The 27761-nt window shown below is 49.6% G+C and overlaps 1 protein-coding gene across 2 annotated transcripts in view; it reads left to right on the top strand.

The window, feature by feature from the left end:
* The window catches only part of LOC134147353 (uncharacterized), a 160167-nt gene that overhangs the window by 104936 nt on the left and 27470 nt on the right, over positions 1 to 27761 (top strand). For both annotated transcript variants that reach the window (XR_009959994.1, XR_009959995.1), the window contains 2 exons: positions 1757 to 1938; positions 17124 to 17242. The gene's annotated coding sequence lies outside the window, so the exon portion shown is untranslated. The remainder of the gene's footprint in view (positions 1 to 1756; positions 1939 to 17123; positions 17243 to 27761) is intronic.

Below are 27761 nucleotides of genomic sequence, written 5' to 3'. Positions count from 1 at the left end.
ACTTTTTGTGGGCACAGCGTTGTGAAGGTGGTGAGCAGAGGGCCTTTGGCAACGACCCTGTGGGCTGATGTCCTGCCGTGGGTCTCGGGGGCAGTGGTGGCGGTGCTGGCCCTGCTCCCTCCAGGCTGCGGGATGCAGCAGGCTCCTACGCTGCAAGAAGGAGCGTGAGTCCGCGGGGCGCTGGTGAGCTCCTGCCCGGGGCAGGTGTCCGCAGTGCCGGCACCTACGAGAGCGGGGCCGGGGTGCCGCTGGGCAGGCGGGGATGTGGCATCACCGCTCCTGAGCTGCGCGTAGCAGCCAGCTGCTGCGGTCCGGCACACAGCATTACCGCTGTCGGCCGTTATAAGCTATGGGTGCCTGGAGGCCAGTTACCTACCAATTAAACTGTGAATTTTATTGTTTGACTGCGAGACTGGTTTACGATATGAAAAGCTTTCAACAGTTAAATAGTACTAATATTAACCACTCCCGCATGGGCTCTAACCGTCTCCCCCATTAAAAGTGTGATTAAGAAATTAGTTCATCTGGAAGGGCCTGGCATGCAGTGCTAAAGAATGGAATTATATATACTTGTGTATATATATATATATATATATATATATTTTAAAATTAGAGCAGAGCCCCTGGCAGTGTGGAGAGAGGAAGCCCCGTAGCTGCTGCTCCATGATGTTGGCAGTGTGCTCTTCCCTTTCTCTAGACCTGGGAGTAAGGTGTGGTGCCGGTGATGAATTCACAGCGCAGGGAGGAGGCTGGCTGGAGCTGCTGGAGACATCACGCAGACCTGTGTGGAGCAGGGGATGTGCTGGGCTGCTGCAGCACCGGGAGGCTCCGGCTGCAGGTCCGAGCAGAGCCGACGGTGCGCTGGTGAGGGGCAGCGCAGCCACACCATGTATGCCGGCCACTGGTACGCACCACCACGCAGTGCTCTTAAGTTTCTGCTGGGGCTTTGTGAGCCCTGGAGTGGCTCAGGTCACCTCTTTGTTTTATGGCCCCCTGTAACATTTGTAGCATCCAAAGATACTTGAAAAAAGCAGCAATTTAGGAGGCTACAGAGCAGCTAATGCAATGTCTGCTCCCTGGCACAAGAGGAAATTGGGCCTGCCTGCAGCAAATCACAGAACCTGGGCTGCCTTGCCTCTTGCATTGGCTAGTGGCTCTGGGGACACACGAAATGCACAGGGATTGAGTTTTGCTTTCCTGAGCTGAATGGGAACCAGCATGTGCAAGAGATGGGATCTGACCAGGTGGCTGAAAGGCTCTTGGGCCACTGGATCTGGCCTGTGCTCCATGCAGGCTCCTGAGGAGACTCCTGAGCTTGTTGAAAGGGAGCATCAGAAGGAGAACCCTCCATGACGTACTCTGAGCTATCCTGGAGGACCTGGACACACTGCTCTCTAGGGATTGATGCTCCATCAGTCATGATATCTTATTTAAATTATCTTAATTTATTATCTCAACAAAAGTGCATTGCTTTTATTCTTGATTTCATCCATCTTCATCTTTACTCTGTCTCTCACAGCACTGGCAATGAAGTTGTTCTGTTAACATGCTGTTGCTATTACCTGACAACTTCCTACAACAGAAATTAGTTACATCTGGATGAGGTGATCTGACTCATCCAGATGTAACTGGATTACATTAAATAACCTTAATGGAGCTGGGGCTGAAACACGCTCAAAAAGATCGTCTCCTTCCCAGTGACCCCTGTTCCTGTTGCTCCTCTCTCCTTCTCTATTTTCCCGTTTTTTACCCGCAGTGGTTCATGGTCTGTGATGGATGAAGGGCTCCTACGGAAGCGGAACTGCCTTGCAGGAGCTGTCTGTTTCCTGCACCCTCTGCCTGTGTCCCAGACTACCCCTGCTCCTGCTCTCGAGCAGGGAGGACCCAGATGTTCAGGTTTCAGTTGTGCCACATCCTGGCGAGCACCGTGACTGGCAGGTAAGGGACGGAGGTGCGGGCCCTGCAGGGGAGCTGTGATGCTTTGGGAAGCTGTTGTTTCTCACGGGCAGTGGGGGGCTGGGACACTCCTCTGTGCTTCGCAGGAATGCAGGCGGGAGCCCTGCATTCTGTGCTTGCATACAGTCACTGAAAACATTCATATTGTGATTTATTCCCCTCCCCCCCCTTTTTTTCTCCATTGATTTTAATTAAGTTCACTCTCTCCCGCCAAGCCTGGGGAACACAAGCAAAAATTAAAAATACCAAAAGTCAGCTTGCTTTGTGTTTAAGTCTTCGCAGCTTTTTAGAGCTTTCACAGAACAGAGGGAAAGGGGGGCCTGCACCACTGTACAGGAATTTCCTGTGCTTTGCTAGTCCCCAAATAATAAACATAAAATTAAAATCCTGTTAGGAGAATCACAGAAGCTGTTATAGCTCAGCAGCTGATATTGACTCTGATATTGAATCTTTTATGTGATTTCACGGCATTCTGTCCTATTCACCATGCACACACTGATCATGTTAGCTGTGGCTTGATTTTGTTTTTTTTCCTTCCGCTGAAACATAGCAAAGAGAAAGGCAAGAAAAGTCAATCTAATCTTGTGATATAAGTTTGTGTCACACATTTTAAAGGCGCTGCAGGGTAGCTGATGCTGTTGTATGATTTGCAGAGAGTCCTCCTGGGAGCGAGTGCTCCCTCCTGCATCAAACATGCCAGGCCTCCGTGCACTGCCAGCTAGGGTGACCCATGTGGGGACAATACCCAAAAAGAGTTTTAATTTCTGCATCAAATCGATCACTCAGAGCACATCAGTGATGTTACTGCTGTCCAGATAGGTTAATGTGGATGCTCTGTAGTGAGCCCTGCGTGCAATAATGTTATGTTGTGTTGGTATAAAGGATAACTCTTGAACCCTCCTTGACTTCAGTGAGCCGATAGCTGGTGCCTGTGGTGCGGCAGGAGTATTTCTGGAACGTAGGCAATGGCCTGGTCTAACTGCCTAGAAGCAGGGTGCAGAAGCGGACCCCTCTATGGAGCATCACTTTGCTGTGGCAGGAGCTGCTGCACTGAGCCTCAGTGGGAGTTGTGTTTCATCCTCTGGCTAATGGCCTGACCAGGGAGTGAGGACTGTATCTTCTTGGAGCTCTAGGGGTGTTTACTCAGCCTCTTTGCTTAGAAATGCCGTGTTGTTTCTATTGCTTTTTTTCTTATAATGAATGTTATAATAAACACTAAACTTATCGGAAATGACATGAATGAATCCCAGACCTGCATCTCCTCATACTTAGATAGCCACAGTTTGCACACCTATGAGTAGAGGATGAAAAAACATGAAAACTTTTTGCATATCTGTTTTAAATATCGCAGGCAAGCAGAAGTAGTCCCCAAAAGTAACCTACCTTAAATAAGAAACTGATTAAAAACCTGAATTATATAGGCATGTCTCATCTACATGCTATTTTTCAATAGTTGAACTCATTTTTCCTATCAGAGAGGATGATAAGAAGATAAAAATACTACTTATTCAATTCTAATTTTAATTAATATGATCATCAAATTGGATATGAAAAATTAGGAAACCTCAGCAAAAATTCTGAAGGGATATAAAACAGGACAATTTACTGTTTGCCAATCTGTGCTATCCTCTAATCATAGGCAGTCAGGGTAACTTAGTTTTTGATAGATGTCTGGAAATACCTGCAGCAATCTCTTTACAAAGTTTAACGACCTTGGGTCATTTAGTTTTTGAAATATTTCAACTTGGACGGAATAAAAATAGCATGATTGTTACAATTACACTCCGGAAGGTCATATCCATCTACCTTTGGCTAAAGGTCTGAATTTCCTTAAAGCTATCTCTATCCAAAGGGAGATGAGCCCAGCTTGTTTAACTTGCTACACATTTTGCCCAGAAGGGTAATTGGTGAAATATCACGGAAGGTATTAAGCTTCACTGTACCAGCCAGTTTGCTCTTGGGGTATGAGCTTGCTGTTAGTAGAGAGAAACTCTTCATACTCCATTTTATCAAGTCTCGTTATTTTAACAGAAGAAGAGTATAGTGGGTTCCAAGGACAGGGTTAAAAACACAAGGAAAATTTTTACAGGGAAAGCTCATGCAGCTCTGCAGTTAGGAATGATTCACTTTGCACATGTGAAAACTTTAAAAGTCTCCTGCAGATTATTCCTGCTGCCTTTTCTGTGCAGCTCCTGTGGGGTCAGCGTGTTTAACACCTGAGGGCCTGAGCACGGTGGCTGACTCAGGCCTGCAGAGAGCTGTGCTGCAATCTCACAGCCCAGCTGGGCTTCCAGAAAGCTTCCTTTGGTGTTAGAAGGAGATTTCTCTCTGTATCATCTTTCTCAACAATACATTTTTCTTGCTAGCATTCAGCCAGGACCCAAACTACTGGCAGGAGAAGTGCTTCAGGGAAAAGAGCTGGGAACATAGCTTCCTCCATGCCCTGTGGACTCAAGACACTTCTCCTCTGCCAGAAGAGCCAGGAATCCACTGAACCACACTAGAACTGGAGCTGTGGGCAGGAGGGCGGCATGGGCAAGGGGCTGCCCTTTCCTGCTTGTGTGTGACCGTAGTCAGAGAAGAGCCCATGGGCTGTGACACCCTGCAGACCCTTCAGGGGTCAGCCAAAGCTGCTAGAAGAAAAGCTACCTGGGACTGCTACTGTGACAGGGACCAGGGACACCAAAGGTGCCAGCACCTGAAAGAAAGTAGGAGAAAAGTTGGGAAGGCTGGAGGCAGCCGTGTCTGTGCTCAGCAGGCTGAGAAGTCTCCCAACTCTCTGGGGCAGACCAGATGCACGCAAAGAGCGTGGAGATGGATGACAGCCAGCTCCCTTCTATTCATGAGCTTGGCACTTGTGGGAGTGAAGTGTGGTTTGGAGACTGTTTGCATTTCCTCCCGGATGTGACTTCCCAAGAGGTCTGACGTGTGGCTTGGCACAGCTTGATAAAGAGCTGGGAAGAGGCTGGCAAGACTGAGCGCACTAGCAGCTTTGGGCTGGGAGTGCCAGGAGGGTGCTGGCTAGGCTGGCTGGTGCAGAGTTCCTGTGTCTGTTGAAGGATATGGAAAACAAGGGTGCAGCAAGGGGGTGCTGACAGTTCAAGATGAAAGATTTTGGTGGAAAAGCCTACGAGGTCAAAGCATCAAGGCAGTGGAGCTGCTGGGGTCAGTGGCGGGGGGATGCTGGTGACATTAGGGCAGGCAATGTGCTTCTCACTTGGAAGAGCATGTCTTGCACTGTTCTGTCTCATTACATAAAAATCTACTTTGGCATAAAAGTCAGCTAATTCTGAACTGGTATTGTGCGAAGAAGCCTCTGAGTGAGAGAAAGAATCTTCATTAAGCACATTTCTGCAGTCCTCTGGCTGGCGCTCTTGCAATATGCACAGTGATTATTGCAGGCAGACAATTTGGGGTCTAACCTTTGGATTAACGCATGAAAATTAATTTATTAACCCCCACTTAATCTCAGTCTTTGTATCATGATAATAATTAGATAGGTAATAATTATATTATTAAAAAGGATTTGACAACATAATCTCAGTTGGGTCACTTCTAAATGAGAAAGGCAAATGGGCTCTTCATGAGAGATGTGAGACCCCTCTCACAGACAGCTCCTGTCCCTCAGTATTACAAATCCATGTTGCTTTCTCAAACTGCTCCCTTCTCTGGATGCAGTGGCTAGCAGGTGTAGTTCCAGATGAGGGTGCTTGCTCTCTGCAGACTTCCCACTGTCCCGTCAAAGAACAGGATTCTGCTTCAGGGAACAATTGTTCTGGGCCACCTCTGTCCCCAGTGACCAGGCATGAGGAAGCCTCTTTTGCTGGTGTCTGAACTTGAGTGAAGCAGTGATGCAAGTGGCTGAGCCCTTGAGAGAAGCCAGAAGGGCCAGGCTGAAGGATTTGTGCAGAAGCTACATTACAGCAGTGTTATAATGGAGCAACAAGGGTTCAGAGTCCTTCAGATGAGTGTTTGCAAAATGAAAATGTGTGTGTGAAATGCAGATAAGGGTGTATTAAACCTATCCCAGCCCTCTCAGCAGTGTGAGTGCCCAAAGCCTGTTTGTTTTGTTGCTGCTGTTTTGTTTGCTAACTGGTGGGCTGGGCTAACCCTCACTGCAGTTGTTGCAGGGACAGTCAGCCCCTCTAGCCAAGGATGCCTGGGGTAATGGGATCCTCTTGTAGCTGCCAGGAAAGACGACATGAACAGAGGCTTGCTATTTTTGATCATTTTCTTTCTTTGGTGATGTTCTGCTGGAGGAATATGCCTCGTGGTTTGTACAGGCTGTTCTCTTGCAGTGTTTAAAGGCTGACTTGGGCTGTAAGACAATACTTCAAATCCAGGACTAAGCCCAACCAGTGTAGCTCACCCCAGAGATGCTATTGTCGGTGATTCATCAGCTTGTGGGATTAGCTTTTGGATCTGCATCTTCAGAGAGTGAAGGTGGATTCTCTCACAGAGAGGACAGACTTGGGGGGGGGGGGGGGGATGTGAAAGTGGCCCAAGGAGCAAGGCTTCCCTGCACCCTGACAGTCCCAGCAAAACATGAGTGCAAAGGGAGCTTTTACGGGGAAAGCTGGCTGTTCTTGAGTGCCACCTGACACCTTTCTGGTCATAGGATGCAGTCATGGCACCTAGGGCTCAGGAGTCTGGTAACGCTGGGTAACTGTGGCGACCTCAGCCTGCCCTGGCATACCTGGAGCAGTGAGCTCACCCTGCCATAATGGCGAACAGTTATTTATGTTTTCAGATACTGTTAACTTGCAGATAATTAATGTCAGAGTCCTGTCCTGGTGCCGTTGCTAATAGCTCAGCAAAAGGAGATGCTTTGGTCAATTAGCAGCTATTTGATCTGACAGTGGCAGCAAAGGGCAGATCAAGCTGCCAACCCTCTTGGCTAATATCATTAAGTTTGGAGAGTTGTCAAGGCTCCATAGAGAGTGATGGTGGTGACCACCAGAGGAGGGGAAGGATCTAGCAGGCAGAGCCTTTGCCTAGGGTCACTACTACTTGTTTTCAGGCTGGATAGGGCACTGACTGCCTGGCCTGGGTGCAAAGATGTGCTTGCTGTAGTGCTGGCTTCCTAGTCATCGCCCTGCTGTCCTGGTACAAGAATGTCGTGAAATTGTTGAGACTCAGGCTGCAATGACAGACTGCTCTTTCCTGGGAGATAAGCTGGGCTCCTCTAGAGAAACCCATGTTATGACTTCTGCAATACTGGGGAAAGTATTAAATTAGAAAGAGACCTCTGAGCAAAGGAGAGGCAATATCTGCATACATGAGGGCCTCCAACTGCAGGCACAGCAGTATTAGAGGATTTGTGAAGTTTAAAACTATTCTTTCTTCCTGGGGCTGAAGCAATGAGACAGCACACTTCACTCAGAAATAAAAGCATGTGGAGGATGTGGGTAGATCTGCTGTATCCCATCCCCATAGGGACCTCAATTGCTATTTGTTGTCACAGCTCTGATGCTTGGATCTCCACAACACAACACCTTGTAGCTCAGGCTGTAACAGGGCCAGGGGATGTGCATGATTTGTTTTTAGCAACCCATGTGGTTCTCGCTTGTTAGCCCTTAAGACTCTGATGGAAGCAAGTACATGGGGGAGAGCAGCAGGGAAGTGCACTGAATGCCAGCAGAAAAGAGCTGTCAGGTATTGCCTTAAAGGCCATGGGAGAAGCTTAGGATGCCCGGATATGTGCAGAGAGCAGATAAATCAGAGGGAGGATATGTGTTGCTTTGTGTCCGTGTGTGTATACCAGCATGTGGACACCACACAGCCCCAATGGGAGCATTTCTGCCAGATTAAAGGCTGACGTATCTGCAGAAGAGGGGCTAATTCCTTTTTCATCCAGCACCAGGTAGCCAGAGATTCTCCATGCCCATAAGCACCCTGAATCCATCTGATCGCCTGAAAACCAGCTCTCAGGAGCCATGAGCCCTCCATGCTGTGCATGGGAATTGCTCAGTGCTGCCCAGAGATGAGCAACAGCATCTGAGTCACTATTTCCTGCAGGACCTTGGTTTCCCATTCCTGTTCCCAGCCCAAGAGCAGAGCATGCCTGTGAGATCTGGTAAGAAGGCTGCTATCTGTGCAGAGGCAGCTCTGTCGTTTGTCAGAGTTGGGTGCATTTCAGTGGCTGGTGGTACTTTCTCCACCTTTGTCTGAGGGATGTTGATGTCAGTAACTGGGATTTTTTTGCTTCCCCATAGCAGAAGACTCTGATTACAGCCGGTCTCCTTCAGGAAATTGATGCTTTAATATTTAGTCTTGTCAGCTGAGGGCTAAATTTTATTCCTAGAATAACATTTAATTAAGTGCTGTGGCTCTCTGTGATGCACCAGTGATCTGCACAGATGCACTTACTTTCATCAGCTCTTTTAAAACCAGCTGGAACTGAAGTTAGAATAAACTGTAAAATTTATGGGCTCTTCCCTCCCTTTTTAATTAGCACCGTAAGTGTGTGGCAAGAGGCCTCGGGCCAGGGGAAGGAGCCATTTACTTGTTTATTGGGAAGTGTCTTGCTCTGCAGCCTTGTCCAGTGACATCCCCCCTAGATGGAGCTCTGCAAAAACATTTGAAAGCAGGAAAGCAGAAGACTACTGTTGTCCTGAACACTCCCTCCTCCCCTAGCATTAGAAAAAATCATGCTTTTTCCCTTTGTGCTCAGGTGGGAAGGATCTTCCCTGGGAAGGTCCCCAGGCCTGTGCAGCATGGTGACAGCCTGCTGGCTGCAGAGGGACAGTCTCCTCCTTAGATTAACTGCATAAAAGGCTGCTGTGCTGCACCTGCTGCAGAACGGTGTGTCGACGAGGAGCCAGCACCGGAAACGGCCGAGGGCTGGGCTGTGCCCACCCGTGCTAACATGTGGATACTCTCTACTGTGCCCTTGCCATTCAGCTCTTGCTCTGCCCTTGGGGACTTCGGGCAGTTCCTGTCAGCTCCCCATCAGGATTGTTTCCCAGAAACCTGTGGTGCCTCCCTACTCCACCAGCCCCTACCCTCAGCTTGCAGGAGGAGCAGGTGTATCAGATTCTTTCTGAGTCAGGCCCTCCACACCTGGATCTGCTTTGGTCCTTTCTGTGAGTGCCTCCAGCACACAGGTCCTTTTCTGGCATCAGGGGGTTGTGCTCCAGGAATGATGGTGTCAGAAGAATAACTGATGCTTGTTCTGGACTAGTGCTGCACTTGTGCCTGAGCAGCTTCTGCCTTGCTGTGCTGTGACCATCTCTTTCCTGTAACTCTGCCGGCCCCTTGCCTTCCCCCACAGACTCTGAGGAGTCTCACTCGAACTGCACTGTTACCTAATGGACTGCTGATCACTAAATAGCTGGAAACCCATCTGGGATACAAAAGCTGGATGCAAAATTTTGCAAGTTCCAGACCAGAGGGAACTGCTCTGCATACCCAGTCTGCTTATCCAAAGACTTGCCAGGATAGGAGGGGCAAGGGGGACTGGCTATCCAGGAGGATCTGCAGCAGAAAGAGTGAAGGGGAAAGTAGAGCTGGCTCTCAGAGTACACCCTAGATATTCAAAAGCCCAGGATATGCAAGAGGCAGCCAATTGAACAAAGTGGTGGGGATGTCACTCCTGACAATTCTTTTGTTATCAGCTAGCAAATCTTAGACTAGTGAGTAGGAAAAATGTGTAAATGACTGGAAAAAAAATCTGTCTGTATCACTGCATGAAATGGAGCTGAGAAGAGAGGGAGACTGAGCTTCAGTCCAGCTGATGAATCAGTGGAAGAATGCAGGAGAAAAGCAAATGGGGGGGGGGGGGGGGGCTCCGGTCTGAGGTGTTGCATCAGCATAGTCATTGCTTGTATTGACAGTTGGACATTACAAAAAGCCTGGGTAATTTTGCAGAGATTTTAGCATTAATGTATAGACAGGCAACTGGGGTCTGAGGAGAGGGCTGGAAGCAGGGGGTGATGCTCTGGAAAGGGATGGCATGCCTGAACTGCTTCCCAGTACTGCAGCTTCCTCTGAAAGTGAGGAGCAGAGGGAGGATGGAGACTGCAGCAGGGAAGGTACTCTGTGATGCAGGCGAAGGAGAAGCTAAGTTCTTCTCACACTTATCATGGAGCTTACTCCTTTAAATGAGTTAAATGAGTTACTCCTTGCCCTTTGGTGCCTCTCAGGAGATTTTGGATAACCCCTCTGAAAACTCCCGGTCATGATCTCTGGCAGGCAAAGCTGCATGAAGCTTAGTCGGTACCGTTTGCACCACACAAGGACTGGCACTAGCAGCTTCTAGTTTCATGAGTATCATACTGAGGCTGGAGATTTTGCTTACAAGAGACCAAGCACTGGAGTCCCATGAAGTGGCTGGTACCTGGGCTGAAAACTCAGGCTTTATGTGTTACTAGAGCTGAAAGAGCAGGGCAGCTGCTTTCTTGACTGTGGTACCAGTGGCGTCTCACATGGCACTGTGCTGCCTTATGACCACAGGAAGACAACACAGCTCTCTACCTTTTCCCTGTCTCTTGCCAGTGCTATTACTCTTTTGGTTTCACAAGCACTAAATTCACTCACAGATTTTTTATATGTATATATAAAAGACATACTGTCATAAAATCAGCCAACTGAGCATTTCCCAGTGAAAATGAAATCCTGCTTTTCCTCAAAGAAGGGATCTAGTTCTGGATCATTTGTCTGTTAAATATTTGGCAAAGTCTGACTGCAGTCCTGTCGGGGATCAGCCCTTTCCAAGGATCCTTTCCACAGGATGCAGCTGCATCCCTGCAACTATGAAGGCAAAGCATCTCATACTAGAGGTCTGATCTGACGGTTAATGATAGATCTTTATTGCCACTAAAACTGGACAGTTTGGATTTGTGCTGGTAGTGGGGTGTGGCTTTGCACAGACAGAGCTGTGTGTTTTCCATCCAAATGGTATTCTACTGAGCTGGCCTAGCATGGGGCAGAACATCAGGGTTCTTGCTGCTCATTTGGATGTAGGTTGCAAGTCTGCAAGAGATTCCATCAGAGACCCTGTTATCTTTGTTGCAGTCCCTCCTGTAGTGATGCTACTCATAGAGAGCATGGATTCCTTGTGTACCTATACTCATGGGCTCTGGAGCACTTACAAAACCAGTGAAAAATGCTGTGAATTCTGCTGCCTTGACAGATAATCAGAAGGGTGTTGGATAAGCTGCTGACCCTTGGGGAAGTGGCAGAGGTACAGTGCTCAGAGACTCTCTGGAGGCCTGGAGTTAATGTGTTTGACTCATACTGCAAAACATTCTCCAGTCTCAAAGCAGTGCTGGGGGAGTGAGGGCAGGAGAGCTACAGCTGGCCTGTTTAACAGGCACGAGCAGGACCTGGATGTCACTTCAGACAACCTGGTCCTGCTGCTGCTATGCTCTTGCAGAGCCCCACTATGTCTGCTCCCATCTGCCCTCACTGGAAGCTCCTTGCTCTGCAGGGATGGGTTTAGTCTCCCTGCCTTGCGTGTCCCTATTCTGAACACGGCGTATGGCTTTGCTAATCCCTGTTGTTTCCATTGCAACGTAGCAGAGATTCTTCTCAGGGAAGCTCAAGGCTGCTCAGCTGTTGTTGCTGGCTGGTCCTCCAAGAGGCTGCTGGGTGCAGCATTTGCTCCTGGACCCCATTGCCATGGAGATAACAGTGCACCATAGTAGCAAGGGTGACTTATGCTATTCCCCTCCTCACTCTTGGATTTTCACATTGCTATGTTTTCAAAAATGAAATATCTAGAGTTATGAAGGGTTTTTGTATACAGCTGGGATAGGTGACTCAAAGAAGCTTTGTTTAGTCAAGTCTCTGTGGCACCATTGATTATGTTGCGGGGCTGATGATAGAGAGTGGGATGCTGCAAGCATAGATCTTGGGAATTGCAAGCAGGAGCCCAGAGTATGTATTCTTGTTAACGCCTGAAGAATCAGTAACAATAAACAGTCACAGCAAAAGCAACTGGTCTCTGGTTCAGCCGGCTGCAGGCTGTTCTTGTCCTCAGATCAGAGCTCCCTCTCAAATGGGAAAACATTTTCCTTTTGGCCTTGATAAAGCAGCATCATTTTTTTGACATGACACTTTGCCAGTCCCCTTCCCCTAAATTGCTCCTCCACTTTTTCTGTTATCAAGAAACCACATGTAAATCTTGATGTTTACATTGGTTCCTGTGGGATACTTGGAAGGGTGCTAGCAGGACTCTGAAGTACCAGGGTGCAGCTGCTGCTCTCATGGCTGCGCTGTTGGGGAACACACTAATGTCCACACTTGTTCCTCTGATGAGGAACACGCTAATGTCCACACTTGTTCCTCTGAATCACCTTCTCTGGAGGCTAGCCAGCTTTGGGGGTCACTGTGGCATTTGGCCCTTGTCCTAGGGCAGCGCTGATCCTCCTTTGGGGCTCACTGAAGCTTTCAGGTCAGCCATGTCCCAGGATGGGGGACAGAGCCTGGGCACCTCACAAGAAGTAAAAGCAGAAACCAAACAGCAGTTCAGGTGAGGCGAGTGCCTCGTGGAAGCACTTCGGCAAAGGCTTCTGCTGCCTGCATGGCCAGTGAACACTGAACAGTGAGGAACCCAGGTGGCTGTTAGCAGGAGCTGGTATGCAGCCCAGACACCGGTGAGAGCTTTCCCAACACTCCTTTGAGGAGACTGCTGATCTTGATAGTGACAAAACAGTCTGAGGCTTACTAAGATCCTAGAAAGAATGAAGCTCTGAAGGTCCCGCCCAAACTAACCCCAAACTGCAGAGCTATGACCTCATCAGCATTAATGCCACTGACCAGTCCATGCCAAGGACAAACAGGATAGGGTTTGCAGGTTCAGCTCTTGACCTTTTGGGACACCATCTCTGCTGTGCCAGCAGGTAGAGGAATGTTACAGCTGAGCCTGGAACATTTTGCAAAGGCATTTCTCTTGGCAGGTTTATGATCTTTTCTGTCTCAGCTGGGAAGCCAGCAGGACTGAATAAATCTCCAGGCCAACAAAAGCTCAGGATGTTTTCACATTTGCCAGGATTTTATTAATTTACAAGTACATTATTGAATTCCTTCCTTCCTAACAACAGCTTTCATTTAGATGGGAACTCTAGTGTGTTGTGGCAGTGCATGGTATGCAAGGCTAGTAAAAGTCTGCTAGGAAGTGGCTTGCCCTAACATACCTAATATTTCTGCCATTAATGCTAGTAAACTGCAAATGTCATAACACTGATTTGGTGCTTTCATTTGGCAGATGTTGGAGCACTTTATAAAGTAGGGAACTGCCTGTATCTCTTGTACAGTGTGACGAGCTGGCACTGGAGGGGGGACTAGCTCCTAGCTGCCCAGCTTGGGGGGCAAAGGCTCCCTTGTAAAGTCTGTAAGTTCTACTGGTGCTTAGCACAGAAAGAGGATCTTATACCCATTCTCTCTTAGTTCTTTTTGTTTCTGGCCATTAGAGAAGTTAATTTATCATCTTTACCTTTTCCAGCTCAGTAGTGTGACCTGCTTTGAATACATGCTGGCAACTCCATTGAAAGGACCCAATACTCTCCAGACACTGAGTAAACTGATACATTACTATGACATTTCCCACTGCTTCTGGGGTGAAACACCACTATTTTTATCCTTGCTTGGAGATCTGACAACCCATTCAATAGCAAGAATTAAATGAGCTACTGAGACCAAAGGAAAGGAGCAGGGGTGTTTTAAACTGGCGGATTGCGTATGTGGGCTGACTGTCCGAATTGCAGTCCTTGCTCTTGCAGGTGTGCCTCTTCCTTGAGGAATAGTGAAAAGCCAGGAGCTGAACTTTCCTCTTCGACATGGGTAGCACATAAAACAGTGCTTGCAATACCCTGTAGCAACAGTGGCTCCGTCTGACTTGGAGAGAAGGCAGATGCTTCACATTCACATGCATTCTCATTTTCAGACCCAGCTTTATTGGGTTGCTATTTCCCTTGCAGTGAGCAGCACTGCAGTTCTCTTCCCATGATCCAGCCGTGTCCTTTACTAGCTGCTTTACTCACTGGCTTTAACTTAGTTCATTTTTGTTGCCCACTTAGTCAAGGCATCCTCAAATTTAGCTTGCACCTGCAGTCCTACTTGTGGCCCAGAAAGAGTTCCTGCCTCTGTGCACAGCCAGAAGGAGAGTGTTCAGCCCCAGCTGCCTCTTGGACAGGTGGGCTGTGTCAACTACAGCTCCCATTGCTGTGCATATGCAGGAGAGCAAGAGATAGCAGATGTGGCCCAACAACTTTTTCTGCAAAAGTGATTAGGCAGGGGTGATTTTAAGTAGCTGCTTTTTATCCATCAAATGCTCCAGTCCTAGACATGTCTTTTTGCATTCTCTGCTTCCAAAGTACCTGCTCTTGTCCTTAAGAAATCCCCAGTCCTCTCCTGCTCCATTGTTGTCTCTCCCCGACCGACATCTTTTACAGCACATCCATCCTCCGCAGTGCTCTCTGCCCGATCCCGTGCTCTGCAATAAGCCTGCAGGGATGGTTAGTGCCTTCACGACATGCTTCGCTCTGCATGTGCACAGTCCTCTCCATGCTGCAGCCAAGCTCAGTGGTGCTCCCTGGCATGATGCGTTTCAGAGTACGCCTCATCCCTCTGTAAAACTGCCTGCTAGTCCTAAGCACTGCTTTCTGCTCTTGGTTCATGTGGTGATGTGCTGGTGCAACGAACCAGGGCCTTACCCTTGGTGCTGGGAGCCTGGATGTCAGTGACCAGGTGGCAGGACATGCATGAGCTGGTCCTTCTCTGCCCTGGGGGATGTGCAGATCCTGCTTCCTGCTGAGCATCCAGGAATCCGTCTCTGATTAGAGCTGGGCTAGGTTGCAGAGCTCCTGCACTGCCATTAGAGTTGGTGTTATGAACAGGGAAAGGTTTATTAAGATAGTATATTTTTCTTTTTTTCCTTCTTAAATATTACTGATTCTTTTAGCAATATTTTCTTCTTTTAATGCTTCATGGTGTTCCCTGCTAAAGCAGGCTACTAGAGGGCTATTGCACACTGCAGGCTGCACATCCCATCTTGCATTTGTGGGAAGAGTAATGCTCCCAGTGTGTCTTGTTTGTACTCATGAACAGCCAGGCTGGATCTGCTCCTCCTCTCACAGAGCCACCTGTGGAGGAACAGTTGCCAGGACATGACAAGCCACTTTGCTTGTGGGGTATCAACCAACAGCCGAGTGCTGGGAGCGCTGAAACAGGGTGACCCCAGGAACTGTGGTGTGGCAGGGTGCTCCTGAGCAGCAGGAACCTGCACAGCCTATGCCAGCAGGCAGGAATGGCCCGCAGGTGCCCAGGCACAGAGGCCATGGTGGATGGAGGCTGTGGGTGCAGAGGCAGAAGGTTCTCATTCCCTCTGTTGCTGGACTGAATGCTCTTCTGTCTGGCACTATCTCCCCTGGGCTCCATCCCTGCTGGTGGCACTTCCCCTTTTCCCCACTGGCTTCTTCCAGCCAGCAGCATGGGAACATTTGGAGCGTGTACTTTGGGGGCAGCTAGTTCACGGGCAAAGACTTAATCCAGCAGAAGCTCTACAGGCTGAAGCCAGAGGTTTCTAGCACTGAGTTTTGTAAGCTCACAGTGGCCTTTCTGCCTTTTGCAGGCAGCTTTGCACCTGTAATTCCTGCCGCAGGCATTCGCACAGCTGGGGCTTGCACAGGCTTGTTGCGGACTGAGGACTGATGCAGCATGTCCTGGCAGACCCTCATGCTGCTGGTGGGCATTTGGTATGCTTGCTGAGTGTCCCTGCTTGCTGAGCAGTTTAAAAACTGGCGTGGGCCTTGGTGAAAAGTCAGTGATGTGTGATGCAAAGTGTGATACAAGCTAACACAGAATAGCCTCAACAATACAGACCTGTGGAAAGAAAGAGGCAATGTGAATATGAACTGACACACAGAAATAAGGGGAAACTCTGAAGAACTATGTACTTCTCACTCATACATACTATCCTTCACTATAGGTATTAGAGCATCATTAAGAGTTGTATGTGACCAGCCCTGCTCTTTGGAGCCTCTCTCTTTGGAACAGGCCAGTGTGGGCAGACCTTGCGCAGGGAACGCTCCTGCAAGCTGGGGCAGGAGGCTTGGCCGTGTGGCTGCTTGCAGCTACACAGCTGCTGATGGCTGATTCCTCCTTGGATATCCCTGCGCTGCTTGGACAAGTGTCCAGGGCTGCTCCTCGGGTCCTGGCCTCCAGGGTGTGACGGGGGCTCGGGAGAGGCCTGGCTAGAGCACGGCTGCTCTTGCAGGCGTGAGTGCAGGACATGAGTGCAGTGTGCCGCTGTGCAGGGTTCGTGTGGGGACTTGCTTGCAGACCTCCTGCCTGTGCTGCAAGAGCTCCTGGGGCAGAGCCGGCCTGGATCCATTCTTGTGCTGTTCAGCCCTTCCTGGTCTGGAAGGGAGGGCTGCACCGGCGAGGCTCCCCGTGCCGCCCCTCTGCAGCCGCGCTGGCGGCGCTCCCGGCCCGGGTGCCTCTGCTCACTGCCTCTGCGTGGAGTGCACCTGCACAGGACGGTGCTCGCCGTGCCTTCCACCAGTGCTGTGCAGCTTGGTGAGAGCTGGATACCAGCATTAGCAAAGCTGCAGGATCCCAGCCCTGGGCTATAATTAACCCGCAAAAAATACAGCAAAGTTGGTAATGAAAGAAGTCGGTTGGAGTTCATCATCCACCCTATGAAAAAATCTAGGTACTATAAATAACTGAAGGGGCATATGAGCTGCTGCAAAGAATTCTTCATTATCTGTGAAAATATGCCTGGTTTTACAAAAAAAAGAAACAAATATAGTGAGTTGAAAATAAATGGCATTATTAGCATAAAGGGAGTCCCTAATTAACCAGATATAGTCCATTACTGTAGCCTTCAATTCTTTAAATTGCATAATTACATAAAAGCACTGGTGACGCACTATTCAGTATATCTGGTATTGTCTTCCCAATAATTAGTTCTATAATTGTCAGTTTAACAGGGCAATTAAAAATGTTTAAAGATGTTATGTCAGCCTTTTCTCCTTTGCTGAGCTCAGTGGGATGTCTCTGGAAGATGGTTTTCTACCTGACTCGACCATGGTTTTGTTTTTGATTTATAATAATATGTTATGGGAATGACCAGACTCATGGATTACTTTGATGTTCTCGCTAGGCTGATTTTTAAAAGAAGGAGAAAAATAAATCCTGATGCCATTTTAATTTACTTTTAGGAAAGCTATGGGTTTCTGTCAACTGTGCATCCACCACTGTGCCTTGGAGAGCTGATAACCACCTCCAACCTGGAGAAGTGAGGGAAGCCCCTATGCATGTGGTGCTACCTCGCCATCTGGTCTGTAACTACTGCTGTTATTTCCACATTGGGTCTGGGCTGTTAAGACAGGGCTCCGCAGTGGGCTTGCTGATGAAGCCAGATGGCGCAGAGTTCCCTGGGGACTCGGGCACCTCCTTCCTCTGTGTCCGGCTGTTGTGCGTGGTGCAGGCGGGTGCCAGCAAGTGCTCAGCTGTGCATTTGCTGGATGTGAGGCCCACGACTGCTGTTGCCTGCTCGCTGGCCTGGACACCAGTCCTTGTGGTGCCAAGCGGGACGTGGACACGTGCCAGCTCAGGCCCACGGCGCTGACTGGGAAGGCAGCAGGAGCCCTGGGCCAGCAGCTCCGTGCGGTGCTGCCGCAGCACCCGTGTCCCAGCAAGGCTTGGCCCCTGCGGCCTCTGGGGGTGCAGCCAGCTGGGGAAGCAACTTGCCCCATGCCCCAGGCATTCATATCAGTGACGTGATTTTCTTCTGAGCAATTGTACAGAGGGAGCATTTGTGAAACCTGGTATTTGTAGCCCTAAATCTCAGATCTGTTTGCTGTGTAAAACCTTTCATCCCACGTGCATTTTTTATGAATGGATTGAAAAACACAAGAAATAAAATATGTAGCTGCAAGCATCAGTATGCACAGCAGACGGCTGCTCAGCCGACATGAGCGGCATCAGCCAGCCCTGGGGAGCAGGGTGTTTCCTGCGAGCGGGCGGCCACTGCGGTCGGCGAGGGACAGGCACGCAGGTGCACCGTGAGCTGCGCCGGGCTCCAGCTCCGGCTCAGGCGAGGATGTGGCGTGGTAAGATGCAGTGGAGAAACCCAAGCGAGGGGTGTCTGCAGTGAGCCACAGCAGTGTCTGTGGCATGGTGCCAGGGACACGGGAGCAGGACAGGGCCTGGCGCCGGCCGAGGAATCTGAGATCAATCAGGTAACGAAGGGAGCTGCAGCACGTGGAGTGCGGGGGACTCTCTGGGAGCATGAGCACTCAAATCATACATATCATAAAGGAGATGATTTCTGGGTTACTTTGGGGCAATCACTCCCAGTTCTATTGTTTTATGGCAGTGATTGTAACTTTGCGTGCTCAAATCCCCCCTTATTTTTCCTTTCAACAAAATAAAACCAAGTGTTCATTACTGAGACATGATAAATAAATCTTTCCTCACACGCAGGAACTTTGCCAGCTGGGTTTTGGCTGGATGGGAGTCTGTTTGTGAAAGCTTTCAAAGATTTTTGAAAATATTCTGCTTTGAATCATTAAACAAACCAAGTGATCTGGTCTTCTGGAACAAACAGTGATCACATGGAAGTGAAGTTTGAACTTCCCTCTTGGCAAAACACTTTCTATCACTTCTCTCTCTCTCTTTTATTTTTATTTTTATTCTTGGACTCTGTTTCTTACACGGTGAATTTTCTGTTCCTGCAGGCTCTGTAAGATCACACTTATGCCGTACTTAACAGCATTTAGCTTAGAAAGTCCCCTTCTCGCGCTCCCTTCCCTCCTGGTCGAAGGCTCTTGGAGTCCAGATGGCCCCGCACCATCATTCTCTAGCCATTATTTTGTATTCAGTATTCATAATTACTTTGCTAACTGAGAAACTTTACAATCTGTTGCAGGCCATTATATGCAAAACCATGCCCAAATAATTGATCCCTTGCCATCCAAATTGCTGAAGTGCTCGAACGTTTTGTAGTCTTACAGGGAGGGTTTGTATTGCAAGTATTTCGAATGTATATTGGAGTAAAATTGACAGTGAGATTGTTACCGAAAACCAGAAAATAAAACTCCTTAACACCAATGTAGCATTAAGAAGCAGGCGTTCCTTTAATAGGCGCTGGGGACGTAGGGGATCCTCCCGCCTAGTACGCCCGCTGAGGCTGTGAGGCACAGTCCTGCAGCGGCGCAGGCGTGGCGTGGCGGTGCCAGGCGGACGGTCGCCCCTCGTGGCACCGCGGGTAGTGTGGGACAGCGGCTCCCCGAGGGGACGAGGGGCCCCGTGCCGCAAGGAGCCCTGTGCAGTGGCGCCGTGGCCGTGAGCACCGGGAGAGGCTGCAGGGGGACGGAGCCGCCGGCTCTGTCCTGCTGGGCGATGCCTGCTTTGAAACGCATTGGTCGCAGTGGGGATTGGCGCGGAGCGAGTCCCTAGGACGTGGAGGCATGGGAGGAGGTGCAACATAAAGCCTTCCGAAGGCTTCCAAACAGAGAGCCAGCAAGGTCTCCTGGAGGATGATAGACCTCTCCTTAAGTCATAGGAGGAAAGGCTCCTGCAAAGAGTAATAAATTCACGAAGTCCTCTAGTCACCACGGTTATTTCCCACAAAAGCATTTATTACATAGCACACATTTCCCTGCTCACAGTAATGAGAGCGGAGCTCTAACGTGTGACGTTTATGATGGGCATTGTTAAAAAGAAAAGACATACGGTCTTCGAGAAAAATGTGTTGGACAAATCTCCAGTTCATATATATGGTATATATATGTATATATGCACAACAGCGGCAGCTGGCTGAGTTTTAATCAGGGAAGCAGAGATACTTCCCTCAGTCCTGACGCTCTGCCGTCTGCAGCAGTGGCAGCGCATTGGCGGTGGCCAGGAAGCCCGGAGGCAGCACCCACGAGCCCTGAGCACAGAGCGCCGGGGGGTGCACGCGCCTGGCCGCTGCGGTCCCGCCGGGCACCCCAGCGTTTCTCTGCAGCAGAGGACCATGAAGACTGGGTGAATGTGCAAAGAGCAGGGAAGAGGAGCAGCCTGTTTCTGGGAAGGGATGCTGCCATGGGGCTAGCCAAGATGGGTGGGACAGGTCTGTGTGCGCCACGAGCCCAAGTGCTGCCTGCAGCATGCAGTTGGTTGGAGCGGCCTCCAGGAGCTCTGGGTGGCCCCACTTCACCTGCAGTTCCGTTAGAAGCTGCTCAGAAGAGAATAAGCTGTAGGGAGGCCCTGACGCGGATGCGCAGTTGCTCCTGTGAGCAGAGCTGTGTGAGTGCGAGGGAGTGCCTGACAGCCTGGGGCCACTGAGCAAAGCTGCGAGCAGGAGATCCGTGTTCCTGCTGGGTTCTGGATCAGAAGAGCTGCGAAGCCAGGGCCCAGCACCCCTGTGATTCAGGGGGAAAAGCTGCTGTGCCCCGTGCTCCAGAGCTCCCCACGCAGCTCCCTGGCACCTCGTGGTGCAGATGCTTGGAGCTCTCTGTTGTCTAATGGAGTAGTTTGGGTATTACAGCCTGAAATTAAAGAGCTCATTAATTACTACACTGCAAGCCAGGTGCTCTTTGAACCTGTTCTTTATCATGATTAATGAGGTAGTGCTGTCTCCTTCCCCCTTTAGGCAGTTCTCTATCCTGCTGGAGTGGGTTCCACAGTCCTGCTTCCTGCCTGGTCCTCGCCTCCCCGCCGTGCAGAGGGAAGCAGGAGCAGTCCAGGCTGAGTGCTGTCCCAAACTCCACACTTCTCCAGTCTCAAGGACTTGAAGGGCCCCTTGCTCCTGCAGTCTTTGCACCTGGTGTTTGCTTTCTGCTGGGAAATAGCCCTGTGGTCTACCCTGGCCAGGTGGCCAAGGGACAGGCACCCACTCAGCAGTTTCGATGGAGCTGCCAGACAGCTCGGACAGACTCCAACTCCTGCGTCTGGCTGAGCTGGAGCAGATCTCTGCCTTCTGGTGCTGAGACATTTTCCTGGATCTATCTCATTTGTGACTCATTTGCAGCTCCTTTCCCTGTGGAAATTGGTGCTCATCACTTGGGCACATGTATGCAGTTGCCCATGTGGGAGAACTGTGCTTGCCTCACTTACCCGGTGACTATCCTGTGCCCAACAAACACAGTGCTGGTGTGGCTTGGTAGCATGGGGGTATAACTGCAGCTTGCCATGGAGCTAGAATTCCCCTCCTGTTGTCATTTAGCCTGTTCTGGAGATTTCTGAGTTTTGTTTAGAAGATGACAGCAGGAAGATGGGCATGCCTGTCTGCATGATGGTCACTTACTACCTGGGAGTTTCCAGTTAGATTCATCTGCAGGAAGAAGACAAGACATTATTGAGCAGCAGGGCTTGTTATGCAGTCTAAATCTTGGGTAGTGTTTTTTCAGTAAAATAGATGAAAACAATATCAATGGCAGCAGCATGCACAGCACAGTGCAGCTGCAGGAGCCCAGGCTGGATTATGCAGATGTGTCTGTGGGAGAAAGAAACCAGCCTACCTTTGTGTCTTGTAATAAAACTTTATACTTGCTCAGTGCATTTTAATTAACTCTCTCTGCCCCTCCTGCCTGTGGGAGGCATCCAAACCCTCTGCATGGTGCTGGCAGCCTCCTGATTTTTCACAGCCTACAGCAGCTGCATCAAATGCTTTTAGAACTGATGGTTAAAAACATCTGCCTCAGTCGCTCGCTGCTGTGCACCCCCTGCCCTAGGAAGGTGCCTTGTCAGCTGCTGGGATTCCTCTGCAGCAAATAGTCTTGGCAGCAGCAGGATTTAAGAGAATATCCCCACTGGGGAGCTAATGCTGGATGAATTGCACCTCACGAACAGGACTGTGTTAGAAAGGTTGCACAGGAAAAGACCTGCTTATGAGAGAAGATTAAAGTTTGGCTCATTTAGTTTCACAAAGCAAAGGCCGAGTGGGGACATCATAACTCTCCTGAAATACATCAAAGAATACACATCAGTGTGGGAGAAGAGCTGGTGAGATGCAGGATAATTCTTGGCACAAGCATGTCTGGATATAAACTGCCCCTGAAAGAATACAAACTCAAAATTGGGGTACTGTTTTGTAGTACCTGAGGAATAATGTCCTGAAATCATCTCCTAGTAAGAGCAGGAGACAAACTGCCAGACAAAAGCTCAGTTAGTTGCATGACATGAGCCCTGCACTAGCAGGACTAGGTCATACCTGTCTTCTCCTTCCAATCTGAGCTGATGTGCTAAAATTACAAAGCCAGAGCCTTCATTTTGCCAGTGATTTTGGTTGCAGTGAGAGTCAAATCCTCAATGAGATTCAAGTGTGGCCCAGGTCCCTCCCTCACTTCAGGGGTTAATTCAGCCCTGGATCCGAGTGTCTAAATGCCACCTGCTTTCATTCTGCATTCTGCTTTCCTATTTGCAAAACCTGTTCCTCTAAGGTACAAATGCCTCTGTTCTGTGTGCCCAGGGACATCTCACTGGGACATATGAAGCTGTCTTCCCTCCAACTGAGAAGTCACTGGATAGTAACCTCTTCATAACCCCCTAGAGAGAAAAATGTTCTAAATTCTTATTAGGCAGTGGGTAGCTAATGAGGGGTCTTGTGGGGCAGTAGTACCTAGTGGTTCTGGAGTCCCACCTGGAAAACCTCTGCTCTAGGTGACACCATCCTACTGCGGCCTCTTCTCTAGAGAGGGGCTTCAGGGGGGGATGTGAGCTCCAGCCTTGATGGAGTAGCAGGAAACTAAGCAAGTGCAAAAAATGTATTCTGTGTGTGCTCAGTGACACCCTCAGGAAACACTGTCCTGTTGCTGTTGTGGTCTGAGACTGCCTACAAGCATGAGAGCTTGTGGGATCCTCCAGCCAGGCTCTGGCATGAGGCAGGTCACTGGCCGGCCTAGAGGACATGTCCTGCAAACACACACCATGGCCTTGCAGCCTCCACAGAGCTGTGACCTACAACATACTTGGGGTGCAATGCCCCAGGGCAGGAGAGTTTGAGTAGAGCTTCCCTGACAAAGGCTGACCAAGAGATGGGCACTGGGTGACTCTCAATATGCTACAGTAGGGGATGGCATTTGGTGTGCACTCTCTGCCTCCTTTTACAGCCAAGTGTTAGCAATGGAGAATGCCTAGACCTTCTTTTGCTCATTTAAAGGATGCAACTGTCCATTTTGGGGGCGAGGGAAGGGAAACGAGGCTGGTGGGGCACATGGTTGCCCTAATGTGTGATATAGGTATAACGTGTGATATGTATAAAATTGTATACTTAAATGTCAGCTGTGCTTTCTGTGCAGATCTGTTATGTACGTTGGTTATATGCACCTCGGTAATGCCAGGGAAGAACTAGGAATTATACTATAAAGTTTTTTTGCAGGATAAATATGTCTAATAGTACAGAATTTATAAAATGCAGTGAAGGAACCTGGTATAATGAAGCATCTCCAAGAGTGCTTGAAGAGTAGAGGCAATGTCTCCCAGCGGAGCAGTGCGTGTTCCACTTGCATTTCAGAAGGGAAATGTGCTTGGGTATTAGTCCTCTGATGACAAGTCTGTCAATAATTGGTACTTCATGTATAGTTTTTTACAGAGCTGGAGGTCTTCTGAAAGCCGTGAGATTAGCAGAATGATTGAGTAATTGATATTACATGATTTATGTGATTTTGAAAAATTTGCAGTGTATGTTGTCTGGGGAGGAGTCCAATTAAGGTTGCAGTTCAGCCAACCCATTTCCCTCCTTCCTTCCCCACCTCCTAAGTCTGGGAGGCAGACAGGTAGGGAGAGAGCACACACATCATTTGCATTGCAGAAAGAGTCAATGACAACACTTCATTTGCATTTTTAATGAGCAGAACAGAAGTAAAGAGAGAAACAAGGTAAACATCCCCTCAGAAGCCTTTACCCTCATAAGTACATCAGGTAATTTAACCTGCAGCGTGACAAGCATCCCTACATGGCAGGAGAGGGGTGTTCCTGGAGAAGGGCCCTTTTCCATGCTACCAGGGAAAGGAGATTCTTCTAAGCAGACTGTGGGAGGCTGCACCCAGGGCTCCCAGGTGCAAGCAACTCTGTGGGGATGAGATCACTGTCTGAACCAGGCTTTTCACCAGTTAGAGCGTGCCCCGATAGTTATGTCTCTGCATCCGCTTCTGAAAGTGGAAGGGAGAGACGGGGCTGGAGGGCAGACAAGAGCTCCGGCAGGGAACGACCGATGTGTCAGATAGGTACTGACAGTGCACCTGGCTGTTCTATCTTTTCGTGCTCCTGATTCTGGTATCAGTTGCTTAATCCTTTAATTTGGCTCAACAAACATGATAACCATGATTTACTTTCCATTCTTGCCTTGCAACACGCATGGTCTCTCTGTGAGCGTGCGCCGGAGGTGACGTGGCTCAGGAAGGATGGGCCCCTCGCTGAGCATCTGCCTGCCGGCACTGGCCTGGGGCTCCTGGAGCGGGGGATGCACGTGTTGCCGTGGGATGCCAGGGCTGTTTTAGGTGTTGCAATGCCATGGGAGCCAGCTGTGCCGGACAATGCCAGTTCCCTGTGTTGGGGCCGGGTCCTGCCGGCATCCTGCGTGGGGGCTCTCAGGGGACAGTGGCTGGAGGGACGGCGCTGGTCCCTGCAGCCTGGCAGGCTTCCCCACTGCGCTGCGCTCAGCAGAGCTGCCTGCGCAGCTGCAGCGTGTTTGCACACGGGGAAGCCCAGAGCACTGTTACTATAGTTACTGCAGGGCTAAGGGTAACAGGCAGAGAGATATTTAAAAATTGATTGTTCTAGCCACAGCTCATCCTTGTTTGGCAACATCAGGCGTATAATGTCAGCTTGCTGAGCTGGGGCCCTGCAGCCTCTGAAAATCCCTTGGCCAAGAAGCATTTCATGTGCAGGTAGTGCCTGGCTCTACGCAGGCGGGCTGAGCCGCTACAGGCTGGGGATGCTGGCGGGCGCTGCTGCCGGCATGGTGCACGGCAGCATGGTGCAGAGCCTGCAGCTGCTGCCAGCCGTGCTTGGGGAAGGAAGGGGCTCTGTGATCCTGCTGCTCATGGGGTCTGCGACGCTGGTGCGCGAGGGGTGCTCCAAACTCCATAGCTTGGCAGGGCAGCTGCCTCCTGCGTGAGCGGCTGCTTCCTTCCCTTCCCTTCCCCGCTCCTGCTGAGTGCCTGCAGGGGCCCTGGCGGGAGAGGAGGGCTTCCCGGAGCATCCGGGCTGAAACGGGGCCTGTGGAGCAGGGACTTTCGTTTAAGTGATCCCGTGGAGGGAGCGCTTCAGCAGCCCAAGTAAATCAGCAGCACAGGGATGCTTAAGAGCACTTCAGGCCTGTTTCTGGGACAGGAAAAGCCTGGCTGAAAGAACAACAAATATCAGACTTGTTTTGTATAGAGAAAATGGCTGCCACGGTGTCAGGGCATTGTGTGAAAAGTGTTTTCATTCCTTGTAAATTAGCCTGAGGGCTTGTCCTCCTCCGGTGCTTCCTGCAGTGCTGGGGCTGGCTTTGTTCACCATGCCGAGCAGAGCACCGTTGCTAGGTGCAGAAGAAGAGCAGGAACATTTGGTGTTTTTACTTTTCCAGACACCAAAATTAAAAGCTGACCATGTAGGCTGAATTCTGCATAGATTTCACCTGGAAACAAGTACTTCTCAGCAAGTACATTCAGAGTTAGAACTCTTTCCCTGTTCCATGGATTTTCTCCCATTTGTGCTGCCTGTGCAGCCAGCCACAGCTCTTGGGTTGCCCGCCTGGCGCAGAGGACGGGGGCCAGGGCAGAGCGAGGCGGCAGCAGCCGGAGAAAGCCCAGGGCCCCCGGCTGAGCTGGGCTGGCGCCCCGGGCAGGCGAGGTGCGCGGTGGAGCTGGGTGAGCAGCGCGGACACGCGGGCGCAGCCTGCGGACCAGCCCGGCTGGCTGGCTGTCCCCGGGAGCCTACTGGGGTGGCCGCAGGGCGGCCCTGGGGCTCTCCCTGCCTTGTGCCCACTTTGCGTTTCCCCAGTGCTGGTCTGGCTTGTGCGTGGAGGGTGTGCAATTGCTCTGCCCCTGGACTTCCATGAGAGGAGTCTGGAGACAGCAGGGAGACTCGGAGGTTAGGCTTAGGGATTGCTGGAGTCGTGCAAGCAGAGGGGAGGTGGACCTGAGAAGACTGTGTCCCCTCCGAGGCTAGAGGCAGCACAGAAACACCCAGTGGCAGGGACAGAGCAGGCGCAGCCAGTATCAGATGTAAGAGTCCCACTGAACCCTAGTGAGGAGAAACATTTGATCATTTGCATTTTATGCGTGAGGAGGTTAATTACAATGATGGTAAAGACAGTCTTTGGCATGACAATTTGATTAGAAAGGAACTTCAGTTCTCACAGAGATCTAGCTAGGGGCAACTTCTCTCTCTGAAGCAGCAGTTGCTTATCCCAGAGGCCTGCAGTGGCCTATGGAGAGGACTGGGGAGAGCTTTGGAATGATTTCATGCACCAGTTGGAATATCTTCATCTGAGTCACTGCCGATGCTTATAAATCTCTGACTGTGAGCAGGGATGATAAGATCTTGAGGCATTTGCATCTGTGCAGTAAGGAATTAGGAACGATACATTAACAAAGTTATTTAATTGCTCTGCACCAGTGCCAGGAGCTTGGGTAATAAACAAGAAGATTCCGAATTACTCATTTATGAGAATCAATTTGAACTATTTCTTGTTATTGAGACCTGCTGGGAAGGTCTGCATGACTGGAAAGTTAACATGTCTGGTTATAACCTGTTTGGGAAAGATCAGGGGACCAAGGTGGGGGAAAGCCAGCCTATGTCAAAGTAGCATTTTTTGTACTGACAGTTCATCAACAAAGACATAGAGGTCAATGTCCTTGTCTGTAAGGCATGAGAGGGGATGCTAGCTGGTATCATCTGCTGTGAAAAAACAGATCACATGACAGAACAGGAGGGTCAGCTCCATACAGACTTACAGAATGAGGGAGAAAAGACCAGGTTAGCACATGGTATTTCACTCAGAGTGACATATGCTGGAGGTCTCATGCTGTCAGAACCTAAATGGACTTGACATTTCCAAAAATTATAGATGACACTTTCGTGACTCGGAAGGAGTTGTGTCCAGCGCAGCAGAATTCTGTATTAACCCTCATTTTTTGTCAGATGGAGAGGGACTGATCACAGAACTAAACATTAGTGGTAGCTTAGATACAAGGGATCATGACTTGACCACATTTGTTATATGCAAACACAATAAAATCCAAATCAGTAATATGGATATATACTTGGTGTTTTAAAAGGGCTAATTTCACCAAGCTGAAACCAATTATGAGGCATATTGTTGGGGAGGAAGAATTTCAGGAGAAAGATGTAAACAAGTGAAAGAGAGAACAGCTGAGAATAATGAATGTAAATGAGAAGCCAGGTCTTACAGAATGTTGATAAAGGAAGGAGAAAGCTTCCCTAGGAAGTGGTGACCCTGCAAAGGAGGAAGGGATGCTTTTTTCTAGGTAGGAAGGGTTAAGTCATTCCATGGCTGCAGTAGCAAGTAGGGTAGAAGTGGGAGATTGGAGCAGTTTGCCCAGTTCTGCTGTCTATGCTAAGGAGGAAGCTGATATATAGAAGAGTCAGGAAAGAGCTGCTAAGATGATTACAGGGAATGAAAATAAGCCAGGCAGTGAGAGCCTGCAGGAGAGGCGCTCTCTTTTTTTTCCCTATCAAAGACAGGCTGAGGAAACAACTTACTTCTGTCTCTGAGTACTTATGTAGGAAATCAACTGCTGATAACAGGCAGCTCTATTGTCTGGCAGACAAAGGTCTAGCTAGATGCAGCTGAAGACAGACAAGTTCAGATTAGAAATAAGCTACGCAAGAAAAATTGTGAGGGTAATTAAGCACTAGAG

The sequence above is a fragment of the Rhea pennata genome, chromosome 15 (genome assembly GCF_028389875.1).
Source record: "Rhea pennata isolate bPtePen1 chromosome 15, bPtePen1.pri, whole genome shotgun sequence".
Lineage (NCBI taxonomy): Eukaryota > Metazoa > Chordata > Aves > Rheiformes > Rheidae > Rhea > Rhea pennata.
This window is presented reverse-complemented; position numbering and strand designations above follow the sequence as displayed.